This window comes from Mchenga conophoros, linkage group LG4 (assembly GCF_057382185.1).
Source record: "Mchenga conophoros isolate Kocher_MC1m ecotype Shallow Benthic linkage group LG4, M_conophoros_male_GT1.1, whole genome shotgun sequence".
NCBI lineage: Eukaryota > Metazoa > Chordata > Actinopteri > Cichliformes > Cichlidae > Mchenga > Mchenga conophoros.
The window spans coordinates 14061945-14075587 of NC_140529.1; the positions used below are offsets into that span (position 1 = coordinate 14061945).

Here is a 13643-nt window from a genome sequence, read left to right on the forward strand (position 1 = left end):
AGGAGATAATAAGATAAAGACAAGGAAGACTGGTGATCTATCCATATCAGCAACATCGGCAGGTTTCTAGTGCAGGAAGTAATAAATTCAGCCCTCGTGTTTGCACTACAGGTTGCTTTCATGAGTATTTCTGTTTTTGTGGTGGGGGAATTTTTCCTCGTTCCAACGATGTAAACAAAAACATTAATTGTGCTTTCCGCAATGACTAGTAATCATTTTGTCCTACTGTTCATTTACAGAACAGGAAAGGTTTTGTTTGGTTATGATTGTTTTGCAAGAAATACTTCAATCACAGTGGGGTAGTCTTGATTAAAATGTTATATGAGAACTGTGGCACCATGTGTGACCAGATATTGGCATGTAGTCGTCGCCAGACTGTCATCAAAAGTGTGAAGTTTGGGACAGACTGGACAAAATACATTTTTAGAGATGAAAATCTTATGTCCAGTGATAAATGATCAAAATTCCACCACAAACATGGCTTTGACAAAGATGTCCCTTTCTGAAGTAACCCCAAAAAGTTCCTGAAGTAACCAAATGGAATTTAACCAGTGACCTCTCACTTTGCAGGCGAATGTGTAAACCAGCGATGCCTGGAAAACACTAAAACTGTGCCAAAATGTCATTTTACATTCAAAATGGCGGACTTCCAGACTTCCTCTTTGGATTGGGTTCACTGAATCTGTGTGTAATAAATGTCATACACGTATTTCAAGCTGTAAATAAGTTGTTAGAAGTTCATTAAAATTTCTTAAGTGGTGCTGTAGATCCATTTCCACAGTGCCAGTCACTTTTTAAAAAAAAGTACATTTTGACCTGATGTGAAGAATGCAAAAAATGTCATTAGTTTGGAAGCATGTTTGGTATATGATATACTTGCCTGACTAATAATAATTTATTATTACTATTACTACTGTTGTTGTTGTTGTACAATGGAGCCTTTCCCCTGTGAATGACCAGCTCCCAGCTAAAATGTGTATTTTGTGCCATTTATAAGGTCAGTGCTTTATCATACCTTAAACTGTGCAGGGTAAAAGCCTCAGTTGCTGGGAAAAGCACAGGTGTATTACAGTTTTTCTGAATTGCTAAAACACTAAACCCCATTGTAAAAACTAAACTGTCAACTATGAAAACTCTTTCATCAAATCAGTCCCACTGTTGCCAAAATCTTAAACACTATTCAAAGCTCAGTCTCCCATTTAGCAAAACTCTAAACACAAAACACACTTAGCAGTGTGGTGCACCTGTTGTCGTGTGAAGGCTGTGTGCAGTAGTGATGTCTCCTGTGTGTCGAAGCTTTGAAGCGTGTGTCGGGTAATCTCGTGGTAGTTTTGTAAAGCGCGTATCGAGGCTTGCTTTGATTACGTATGCAGTGATGTTCGAGGCCTCGCGGGCAGTCCGTACCACGTGACTGATTCAGGAACTGGCTCGCCGGTTTGCACCAGATTCTAAATAAATTGGGCAGCAAAACACAGCTGATTCCCCGTCACATTGTGTTGTGGAATTGGATTACGTCCCAGTTACATACTTACTTGAACATTTCTCCTTCGATGGAACCAGCAAGGAAGAGAATATTTGTCTGACAACATTTAATCTCATCTCTCCTAATAAAGTATGCACACAGTAATAAATATCACAAATGATAAGTACCATAATATAAATCAACAACACCACAGATCTTATAATCTGATTTTAGTTTATTAAAAAGTGAAGCACCACACACTAGTTTGTGTCATTGTCCAGATGTACATAAGCATGATTACACAGTTACACAATCATACCAAAACTCTGTCCTGATAGTTTCCACTTTCTCTTTTGTATCAGACATACTGAGACAATATTCGGGATAAATAACCATGAAAACAATTTATTTATTAAGTTTAGAGGTTTACACATCACATCATTATAATCATTGAGCCTGTCTGACTTTAATCGTCCACTTGATGGCGTAGTAGAGCCAATGAATCGTCACAATGCTTCGAACCATGAGTCGACCAGTTGGATGGAAAGCTTCAGTTCATCACAAGGCTTCATCTCACCATCACTAATGAAAGCTCTTATAATTTGGCTGCTATTAGAGACCATTGATTTAGGCTCTCTTTGGTTACTACGTGGATCTTTTTTCAGACAAATTAATGAAAAAAATATAATAAATGGAAAAACAGAGTACAAATGTGGACAGTTAACTGGATATTACAGCGCGATTTCAGTGCATAAATACATAAATACAGGTCTGAGACGTAAGTGGTGCAATATTGATAGAGCTCACATGACTCCGTCCTGTTCGTATCCCAGAAATCCACCAGGATTTTAGTGCCTCATATACTGCACAGGTCATTGGCACACCTGAGATTCAGGACGACATGCTAAGCAGTGCTGTGTCACCATCAATAATACACCATATTAATGCAAGGTACAATTACAGCTGGGCTCCGCTACATTTTATTTTAACAGAGGAAATAAAATATGCAGAGCTAGCTGAGTTGGTTGAAATTCAGTTGCTACTTTAAGAGAATTTCATACAAGAATAATTGCAGATAAAATAGGTTATTAAAGCTGTCATCATTGCTTCAGTGCCATATTCTCTCTGCTGTAACTCCGATTTGAAGAGGGCTTGTTTAGGCAACAACTCAGAGCACTAACTATACGATCACTGCCGGTCACTTAGGTGATTTGTTATAAATGTGAAAACAGCTATGCAGGTTTAATGCAAGGAAGTCTTTACTCAGTGTTTGGCATGGGTCCTAAATGAAGGAGGGGTAGTCTGTCAGTCACTGCATTCCTCACCTGCATGGGAAACTTCCCAAACTGGAAGTTATCAGAAACATTGGAGACAATACTGAATCCACCAGAGACAGCTGGGACAGGTCCTAGTCATTACCATACAGAAAAGAACGGATTTATTTCAGTTCAGTTCAAATTAATAAGGTGAAGAAAAAACAGAGACTGCATCTTATGTGTTTTCTATTCTATTCTAGTAGTTTTAGAATCCAATAACTACACAAACAATCATGGCAGTGAGGTGTGGAGGGCCAGGAGTGACAAAATGAATGAATTAAATATGCCATTAATTATTGAATTAAATGTTTCATTATTTAATTAAATGCCCATTCACTTCACTAGTGTTTGTAGTTGTTGTTGAGAAATGCCCACTGAAAGAATGGCCACCAGGGCAAGTGCCTGTAATCGGATTACAGTAACACGTTATTTGTAACGCATTACTGCCCATCTCTGTTGAGAACAAATAATGTAAATGAATAATAGTGTTCAAATTGTTCGTTAAAACTCTGCATATCTCAGAAAAACTAAAAAAAAATCAGCTTTCTTCACTCACTTCTTTACAATGCAGCCATTACAGTCTTCTTTGATTGGTCGCTGCAGGATTGCCATTCTTCTCATGTTTAGTTTTTTTTCCTATCAGTGTTTTAATTCTATGAAATAAATTTTTCAAAGTCACTTTTTGCTTTCACTAGCTTGTTTTTAGTGTCCCACTTTTGGATCTTCTGAACTCACTCTGATTAAAGTTGTCATTGTACTAATGTTATTCATGTGCAGCTGACTTCACAGCTGTGTGTGGGTTTTTTTTTGCTTTTTTGCAACTTTTTGTGATATCTAAATGTTTAACCTGTTCAATAACATTATTACTATTCAGTGATTATTATATATGATTATCACTTGGCTACGTGAACATACATAAATCTGTTAAATCTCAGCGACACAAGCATGTCTTCATGCGCACACACAGTTTCTACTCCCATTCATTCAGGTTTATATTTACACCTTTTACAGGAAGAATGGACAGCCATCACTTTAAGGAAAAACAAAGAGAGAGAGAGAGAGAGATTATAAGTTCAGGGCAGGTCAGTTTTTATAGAAATGCATAGATGTGTGTTGTACTTCCATCTGGCTTATTACTTTCTAATGCAGGGGAAAGACATTGGCAAAGAAACACCTACTACATAAATAGTTTGATTTGAAGTTGCTCTTTTGAGTCCTCTCTATTGACTCTGACATCCTGCTGTTAACAGTTTCATGGTATTGCTTTGTTTGCTTTAAACAAACCTCACAGGGTGGTAGAATATGTCTGCGGTGCAGAGGTCCTTGGATCGCCTCTCTGTTGTCTTTGTTGACAGCAATGAAGGTGGTGAAAGAACTGCTCACTCAAAGAGACTGGAGAAAATAACCCCCCTCTTAATTCATCCTGACCAAACTGGTTTCATAAAAGGTAGGCACTCATCAACAAATACACGTAGATTACTTAATTTGATAGACTACTCATACAGTAAAAACCTAGAAACTACAATATTCTCTTTAGACGCAGAAAAAGCATTTGACAGAGTTAACTGGAAATTTCTATTTGCAACTTTACACAAATTTGGTTTTGGATCCTCTTTCATAAACTGGTTAAAAATATTATATAATTCCCCAACAGCTTGTGTTAGAACAAATGACCAGACATCCTCCAGCTTCTGTCTCTTGAGGGGCACCAGGCAGGGATGCCCACTCTCCCCTTCACTATTTGCATTTTTTATTGAACCACTAGCAGCAGCAATTAGACAGAATTCAGTAATTAAGGGCATAAAATGCAAGAACGTGGAACATAAAATCAGCCTTTATGCGGATGATGTGTTACTCTTTCTCCAAAATTCACAAACCAATATCTCTGGGGTGATTGAATTGATAAACTCTTTTGCAAGAATATCAGATTACTCAATTAACTGGTCAAAATCTACAGTCCTACCGATTAATTGCTCCTTCCATAATTCCTCTTCTACACCACTGCAATCGGGAAATATAAAATATTTAGGTATTAATGTTTCTCCCAAGCTTGCAGATCTAACTAAATTAAACCATATCCCACTTTTAAAGAAGGTAGAAGATGATCTGGCTAGGTGGAAATGTCTACCCATATCACTCATGGGAAGGGTTGCCGCTATAAAAATGATGGTCTTACCAAAAATAAATTATTTATTCTCAATGATCCCAACTAAACCGCCACAAGATTGGTTCAGATCTCTAGATTCATGTATGTCCAAATTCCTTTGGAAAAATAAACCCCCACGTATAAGCTTAAAAACACTACAAAAGACCAAGGATAAAGGAGGACTAGAACTGCCTAACTTTCAGCACTACTTCTTAGCCAACAGGCTTCAGTTTATCTCAGGATGGCTAAAACACACCCTCTTAGATGAACCTTGGCTAGATGTAGAACAAGCACTCTGCAATAATCTAGAGATCTCAGACCTACCATTTATCAGCTCAAACATCCAACGACATGAATGCTTTAAAAGCATCAACATCAGCTCTTCTCTGACAGCATGGTGGGAGTTTCTAAAATTGACGGTGTCTTCATTAATCCCATGCAAACGTACACCTATCTGGAACAACCCTGACATATTACAAAACAATAATACCAATAATACCAATAATAAAACAATTTATAATATGATAAACTTTTCAGATTGGAGTGATAAAGGAATCAAATATTTAGAACATATACTAGAAGGAACAGAATTTATTTCATTTGACGGACTAGTTACACAATATGGGATCAACAAGAAAAGATTTTTAGAATATCAACAAATTAAATCCATAGTAAAAAAGAAATTTAAACCGGGTCAAGTTGAACTACAAACACCACCAAGTGTGGTTCAATTTCTTACTCTTAAACCCCCCAAATTACTATCCAAAATATACAGAATGCTTTCTAAAACAGATGAATCAATATCACTTCCTATTGCAAAATGGGAAGCGGATTTATCAGTTAACTTAGACCTAAACTTCTGGTCTCAGATTTGCTTAAAAACCTTTCATCTAATTAGAAATCCCAGTCTTCAATTAATTCAATACAAAATATTACATAGAGTGCACTATACAGGTCATCAGATGTTCAAGATGGGCTTTACGTCTACCAACAACTGCTCACACTGCCAAACCAATTCACCGGCAATTATATCCACGCTCTTTGGTTCTGTCCACCAGTTCAGAAGTTTTGGCGCGAGATATGTGAAGACTTATCGAAGTGTCTGAAATGTAACATTCCAACTTCCCCCTTAGTGTGTTTGTTGGGCAGCTTAGATAATGTCACTTCAGAAAAGAATATCGCCCATATGGTTTTCACTGCCCTATGCATAGCCAAGAAAACAGTCCTCATGAACTGGAAAAATAAAAATAATCTTAATTCTGGGCTCCTTTGATCAGCTCCATCACCTAGTGGGGGTGGGGGGTCATAGTTTGGTCCCGCCTTCACTGTTGTGATTGGTGTGGGGGTAGGGACAGGCTTAGGGCGTCGGGGGGTTCCCCGGAGGCATCTTCCTTGGGGGGCTCAACCCGGGGTAGCGGTCATGTCCGGTTAGGTGCCCCCTCCAGGGGCGGGGGCACCTAGACCCGGTTTGTAGAGTACGCTTGGGGAGTGTGATCGTGTGTACAACGTCTCTTTATGTCTGTCTCCACGTTGGTTGAGTGTGGAGTGAGTGCATATGAGAGCATGAGGGTGGGAATGGATGTTTGTATCTGTGTGTGCCTGTATGTCTGTGTCTATATGTCAGGTTGGGTGTCAGGCGCCACCTCTCTGGGGACATCTCAGGCCCTCCAAGGTTTGGAGGCCTATCTCCCCCTACCACCACTTCCCCTGCCAGTGGCGGACCCCCTCAGACATCGGTGCATTGGTGGTTCTTTGTGTCCGGGGATGGGCGTCCAGGTACACACCGGCTCACTCCTTGGCGGCCGCTTATCGGGGCCTGGAGCCTGGGGCTCGCTCGGGCCACTTCGGAGGTGGGGTGCCCCCGGCCTCTCGGCCTGGGGCTCGGTCACTCAGGCGCAGCTGGCTGCCGGCGGAGCTCACGGGCGCGTCACTGCAACTCCCCCTGGCTTCTGCTCCGCGGCTGCTGAGTGAGCCCTCATCTGGGACTCTCCTCAGCTCTTTCTGGGACAGTGGCGCGGCTGCCCCTCTGTTGGTCTTCCTTGGTCTCTTGTGTTCTGGGGGCCTCTGGATGTCTGGAGTTTTGATCTCCTCCATACCTGCTTCACGCCCTGGAGGATGGGGCTGTGGCCCCCCCACACCCTCTAGCAGATTATTACATGAAGGAACCTTTTAAAAAACAAAAAACAAGCGCGTCCATGCTCACAGGTGTACACACGGGTGATCACACCCACAAACTACACCCTTTTTGGCTCCTACCTCAAAGCACACTGTGTTCTGTTGATCTTATGTGCTGCACAATAATGTTTAATATTTAGTATTTACTGTCATATTCCCATATATCATTGTGATGTTGTTTATTCTATTACTCTTGTTCTCTTCTGCTTGTTTTCTTTTTTCTTTCTCAGCAGGTGATCCAGGTGATTGATATATGCATTTTTTTTCTCTGCCCGTTCTGTTGGTTTATGTTTTTTGCCCTTCTCCCCCGTCCCTCTTCTCAGCTGTTTCTCTTTCCCTCTTTCTTTCTCCCCTTCTTTCCCCCAGTCAAGTCTGTCCCGTATTCAGTAAGTGAAAATAAAATAAACAATAAAAGGTGAATCAAATGGACCATTACGGCAAGGCTGGGATGGTCAGTTTGGTAAAGTAAATCCGTTGGGCATCTTTCTTTGCCTTTAGACAACAATTCTGATGGCAAAAGAGCCAAACGGGACAGGCCAAAAAAACAAAACAAAAAACAAAAAAAACAAAAACAAAAGAACTGCTCACTCCTGATTGGACACTGAGCTGCACCACCTTCTCCTTCACTCCTCCATCTTGCTGTCCTCTGAGCTCTCTCTCCTTCATCTCCAGGGAACGAATCAGAGTGCGAGCACCCAACCTGTGGACTGTTAATCTGCAGACAAGGAAGAAAACATTTACAGTTCTAATGTTTCCTATTTTTGCTACATTAGTACATCACTGACTTTTCTGTTTTTCTGTACTGAGGGTGCATTCTTTTTATATTAGAATTAGTAGAGTTACAGAGGGTATATAGAGTGTGAACATAAAATAAGAGCTTGATTAGGCTGTAGAAACGGATGAAAATCCAGTAAAGTGAAGAGTGTGTGTGTGTGTGTGTGTGTGTGTGTGTGTGTTTGTGTGTGTCTTATACACCGAGCTGTTTTTTCAGTACTAATAAGAAAATTCTGTCCTGTTTCATGTTCTTATTATTCCAGAAACTGTCTTCTAAACTTCAATTAAAAATGTCAAAAGTGCTTTAAAGTACAATGAAAGTAAAAGCTGCTCAAGGTCAGGTTACTGCTATTAGAGATAAAATATTTTTCTTACCTGCAAATAAACTACGACAGAAGATAAGCAGCAAACACAACTTCATCGTTTCTCTATCTTTAAGGTCATAACTATTATTCCTTTTCTTTACAGAAATGTGAATCAACAAGTCGTCGTCCACCGACAGTAAGTGACCAACCCGTGTCCCTCCCCCTGTTCCTCCAGTTTCTCCAGTTAGCACGCTTGTAACCATGGAAACACTTAAATCTGCAGTTCTTACATACAAAACCTTTTTTTTTTAAATTGCAGTAATAATAAGAAACCATAGAAAGTCTTGTGAAACTATGCAAACTACTGAATGATTTAACATTGCGTTGTTTCAAAGTTTTCATCAGTGTTGCCTAAATTGAAAATTGGCGCAGTTTATGTCTGCAGGGGTCTGCAGAGATGTTTTCTATCTGTTTCCTTACCCTGGACCTGTACAGACGTGCAAAGTACAGACTGGATAACGGCAGTGTAAAACAAATAACCAGCAGGTCCTGCAGATGAACTTGTTGAGCTGCCACAGGAAGTAGGAAGGTTGAATATTATTTTTGTTTGTGGCTTATTGGCCAATATATGATCGCTGAATAGTCTTGTTAAGCAGACTGGACAACAGCGACGCCTTGTGGCAAAGACCCAGAAGGTTCATTCAGTCAATCTGAAAGTAGCTTTTTTAGTGGGAGAAACTTTTCGTAACTCATTAAAGTGACTTCCTCAGCCTTGCCTGGATGATGAACCATGCACCAAGACTTGTGGCAAAGAGTTTAATTACGGTAACATGAGCAGCTCCCTGACATTCATCTCTAGCTTTATTGTCAGGAATCTAAGACCACGATACAATTAAAAGAAAATAGGAATGAATTAAGTTTTTTATTTTTTATTTTTTAGGTTTTTAAAGTAGAGCCTCATCTGGAAGGTCCCATCATTGTTGGGGAGGATCTCTCCATTATCCACGCTTTCATGAAGCTCCTCTCCATCTTTCCTCCAGAACACCTTGGCTCTTTAAGGATAGAAACCTGCAGCGTGGCAGCTGACTGGAGAGGAGGAAGTCTTCTGGAGGAGAGACACTGAGGGAAGAACAACAGAGAGAAAGGAAAAAAGCGACAAATGTTAGATTCTGAATTGTACTCTATCTTAGAAAAAGGAAGCCATATGAATTTCGCCGCTTACTACATCAGATTATGTGATTATACCTGCTGTCTCCAGAAAGCTCCTCCCATAGTGGAAATGCTTCTTTAAAAACCTAGGGCATAAATGGCTTGAAGAGCTTTTATTATGTTCCATATTCCATCTTAGTTTGGTGATGACAGCCTGTGGTTTTGGAGTGATATGCAGTGATCTGCAGGTCAAACACTATAAAGTCTTCTTCATCATAACCATACTGATTGTATCCATCAATTAGTCTCATCACTCCATTTACAACCACTCATCCTTTGCAAAATATGAACATCTGAAAAAAAAAATAAAGCCACAAAAGCTGCAATAAACCAGTAAGATGTCAGCAGAGGCCATAGCTAACATCATATCTGCAGACACAAAAATAGAGGCTCTACACCCACTGCACTGTTACAGGAACAAAACCAAACTACCAATTTGCGGGTGGAGTGAAAGGCTGATATTTTAAAGAACTTTTACTCTCTGGATTCTTTTGTTTTATTTCAGCAGTGTGGTAGGTTGACCATGACATTTCAGGGCTGCATACATGTCCTGCTAACACCGGGGATAGCCTTTAACAATAAAAAAGAGAATTAAATGAAGCTTATGCCAAATTTTAGTAAGTATGTGAGTGCATACAATCACTATGATAAATTGTAAATGGACTGATTCTTATATAGCGCTTTTCTTTTCTCCCGGAGCAGTCAAAGCGCTTAAGTCGTCTGCCTGCTTTCCCAGGTGTTTAACTCCTTCTCTATTCTTTACATCTTTTCCACTTTACCACACTGTAAAACTCAATGCCAACATCAGCACTGTAGTAAAATAATTTTCATGCCCATCTTCTTCAAGCCAATCAGTCTCCACTCAGCATAGTTTAAATCACACTACTTACCTTTGATCCTCCCTTGCATTCACTTGCATACACCAAGAAAACAAAGGAAGTGATCATGGACTTCCGCAAAACAAGAACTGATCCCCCTCTCCTATCCATAAAAGGTACTATGTGGAGAGGGTGTCCTCCTTTAAGTTCCTCGGCACCCACATATCCGAGGACCTATCCTGGTCCACAGACACATCAGCCCTAGTAAAGAAAGCCCAGCAGCGCCTCCATTTCTTGAGGGTTCTGAGATGGAACAGGCTGCAGACTGAACTCCTAGTGTCCTTCTACCGTGCCACTATCAAGAGTGTGCTGGTGCACGCCATCCCTGTGTGGTACGCTGGTTGCACAACAGCTGACAAGAAGAGACTACAGAGGGTCATCAGAACTGCAGAGAAGGTGACTGGCTGTCCACTCCCCTCCCTGGACTTAATTGCCAGCTCAAGATGTCTCTCCAGAGCCAGGGCAATTATAAAGGACCACCTCCATCCTAACCACCACCTCTTCAACATCCTGCCCTCTGGAAAAAGGCTCAGATCCATCAGGTGCAAAACCAACAGACTAAAGAACAGCTTCTTCCCGAGGGCTGTCAGAACTCTTAATGCAAACTAAGAGTGTGTAAAGACTTCCCCAACACATCCACCCTGACACTGCTGTTGATCATCTATGTGCAACATCTCAGTCTTTCCATGTTCTGTGCAATAATTTTGGCTCATGTGCAATTATTTTGGTCCCAGTCTGTTTCAATGTTTCCTACACATACACCATGTATATAGTTCCACTCACATATGTATACATATACACTGTTTTTTATTTTATTCTATTTATTTATTTAATTCTTTATTTATTTTCCGCCTTCGTTGTATATTGGTTTCTCTTCTTCTTACTTTAGCACCTTTGTGGTTCAGCTACCCAATTTCGCTGTGCAAGAAACTGCACAATGACAATAAAAAGCTCTAAGTCTAAGTCTCTATTCTGCCTTAATTTCTGGCATAGCTTCGATTTCATTCAGCTGTGATAGACCATCAGAGTCTAACAGCCAAGCAGCTTACAAGGACATGAACTGCTGCACATAACAAGGCTGATTTACATCGTGGAGCCCTGGTCTCAAAAACTGGCATAGATGTAACTCTGTCTGTAAGCTGGATTTAAGTGCTTCAAGTTTTACCAACATGTTTAGTGGCATCTTCTGTTAATACGGAACATGACGTCATGTGGTTGGTTGGTTGCGGCTAATTGATTTACATTCGTTTATGTTGGCTAACCAGTGGGCGACCTTGCCATGCACCTATAAGGAATGTGGCACATCACGAACCAAAGCACCATCATGAATTGTCTGAAAATCACAACCATTTCTTTGGCCACCATGAGGTGGGGGATTTAGAGACTGGGCACCCAGCAACAATCTGGTACTTGTCCTGCAGACTGCTAAAGTACAATAAACACTCTGTAGGGTCAGCTTATGGAAAGCACCTCATCCTGATGGTGTACTGGGATGAGTACAGCAAGACTGCACCATGGAAGTAGAGAGGTCTTCACAAGCATCTTTAACACATCTTTGTCACATTGCTCTGTTCCCGCCTGTTTAAAAATATCTTTAATATGCCATTACCTAGGGTGACCAACTGTCTTCTTTTCATTTTTCACGTTCTGTCCAGGGCGTCCAGGGGGATTTTCAAGATTGATAAAAATGTCAGTGATTTCCTATATTCCGACAGAGGACCCATGTGTGTGACATCATCCCTGAACTGCTGCTTTGCGAGTTGTTCTGCGCTCACAGACGGGACAGACAGCAACGTGCCTAATGATGTTTAAAAGATCCCAAAGCGTAAGTGCATCTTTTCAGATGAACTGCAAAAGAAGTTTCCCTCGTACCAACCTGGTAATTTTTCTTTACCAACTTTGAGGAATCACCAGTCGAGACACTTTTTTAAAGATTATTATTTATTAAAGCATTGAATAATTAAAAAGTATCATGGATCTCTTCTGTTCAGAAAACCACAGATACAGCTAACTTCCCAGAAGTGAGTACTCAAGCTTAGAGGTACAGCTGCTACTCTGTTACACGTGTACTAGATGTTTTTCTCTATTCTTTCATCCTTCACCCAATAACTTGTTGTTTTAGTGACCATGAGAGCAACCGTGGCTGAGATACCTGACGATGTTTATGTCTCACATGGTACCGATGACCCACCTTATCATAGTACTTAGTGTCCCTTTACTTTGAAACTTCTACACTGTCACCATTTCTAACAAAACACTGTGTAGACATCTAAATTCTTAAGCTCTTATTTGCTATACAGTTTTTTTCAATCGCTAACAAGCGCCTACCCATACTTCAGATACTTTTTCTAAACTCTTAACACAGACTCACACCTACAAAACACAATTGGCCAAATGGATAATTTTCTTCTCAAAAATACATTTTGTTAAATATATACTAACTCTTCATTTCAAAATAGAACACATCTTTCTCTGCACACACTAACTGTACAAAAACACTATAAATCTGACTCAAAATGAAATTAGTCTGTCAAAGAATAACACTTGTTTTCACTTCACAAGGTACATGCAGTCAATCAAAGTACACCAGGTTTCAAAATACTGGCTATTATTGACATTACAAAAACTGCATAGACTTTTATGTTTCAGTTTTACAGGTATTTGCATGCGAAACATGCAATCCACCATTTTGACACCAGAAATGTCTTGGTTGGTAACTGTATGTCCACATGTACAGTAATGTTCACATTCAAAAGCATTCCAGTAAAAAGCAAACAAGTTTATGTTTCTTTACTGTTTACTACAGGAGGTACAGTAGAAACACAGTATGATAGGACAGAGAAAGTTTTACAGTATTGCTTACAGTGAACAAAATATCCATGAAACACACAAGAGCATTCTGAACAAAAAAACAACAGCAAAAAGCCAAGATCAAAAGGGGGGGAGGGGGAGGGGGGCTAAAAAAAGGCAAAAACTTTGCATCTAATCTCTGCGATCTTCAGGGTTAGGCCACATTTTTTCATCAACATCACATCTGATGTTATCCAAGTCGATGCACCTGGGATAGAACCGCCTGGTATGTCGGATCCACCCTTGGCAATCGTCAACTGTGATGTCCCTGGAGCCAGCATCCATGGCTTCGAGGAGGGACATCTGGTCATGTGGCTGATGGTCATAAACCTTCCACCTCCATGCAGAAAAGAACTCCTCTATGGGGTTGAGGAAAGGTGAATAGGGTGGAAGGAAGAGACTTACCAGTCTTGGGTGGACTTCAAACCATGTTGTTATTGCTTGCAAGTGATGGAAAGCCACATTGTCCCAGGTAATTACAAAGGTCCTCATGTTTTCACCCTCCTGACCTTGCTCTGGAACCAGGCG

At 40.4% G+C, this 13643-nt stretch overlaps 1 pseudogene; it reads left to right on the plus strand.

The window, feature by feature from the left end:
• LOC146575699 (interferon-induced very large GTPase 1-like) overlaps positions 1 to 13643 on the plus strand; it is a 108075-nt pseudogene that overhangs the window by 19887 nt on the left and 74545 nt on the right.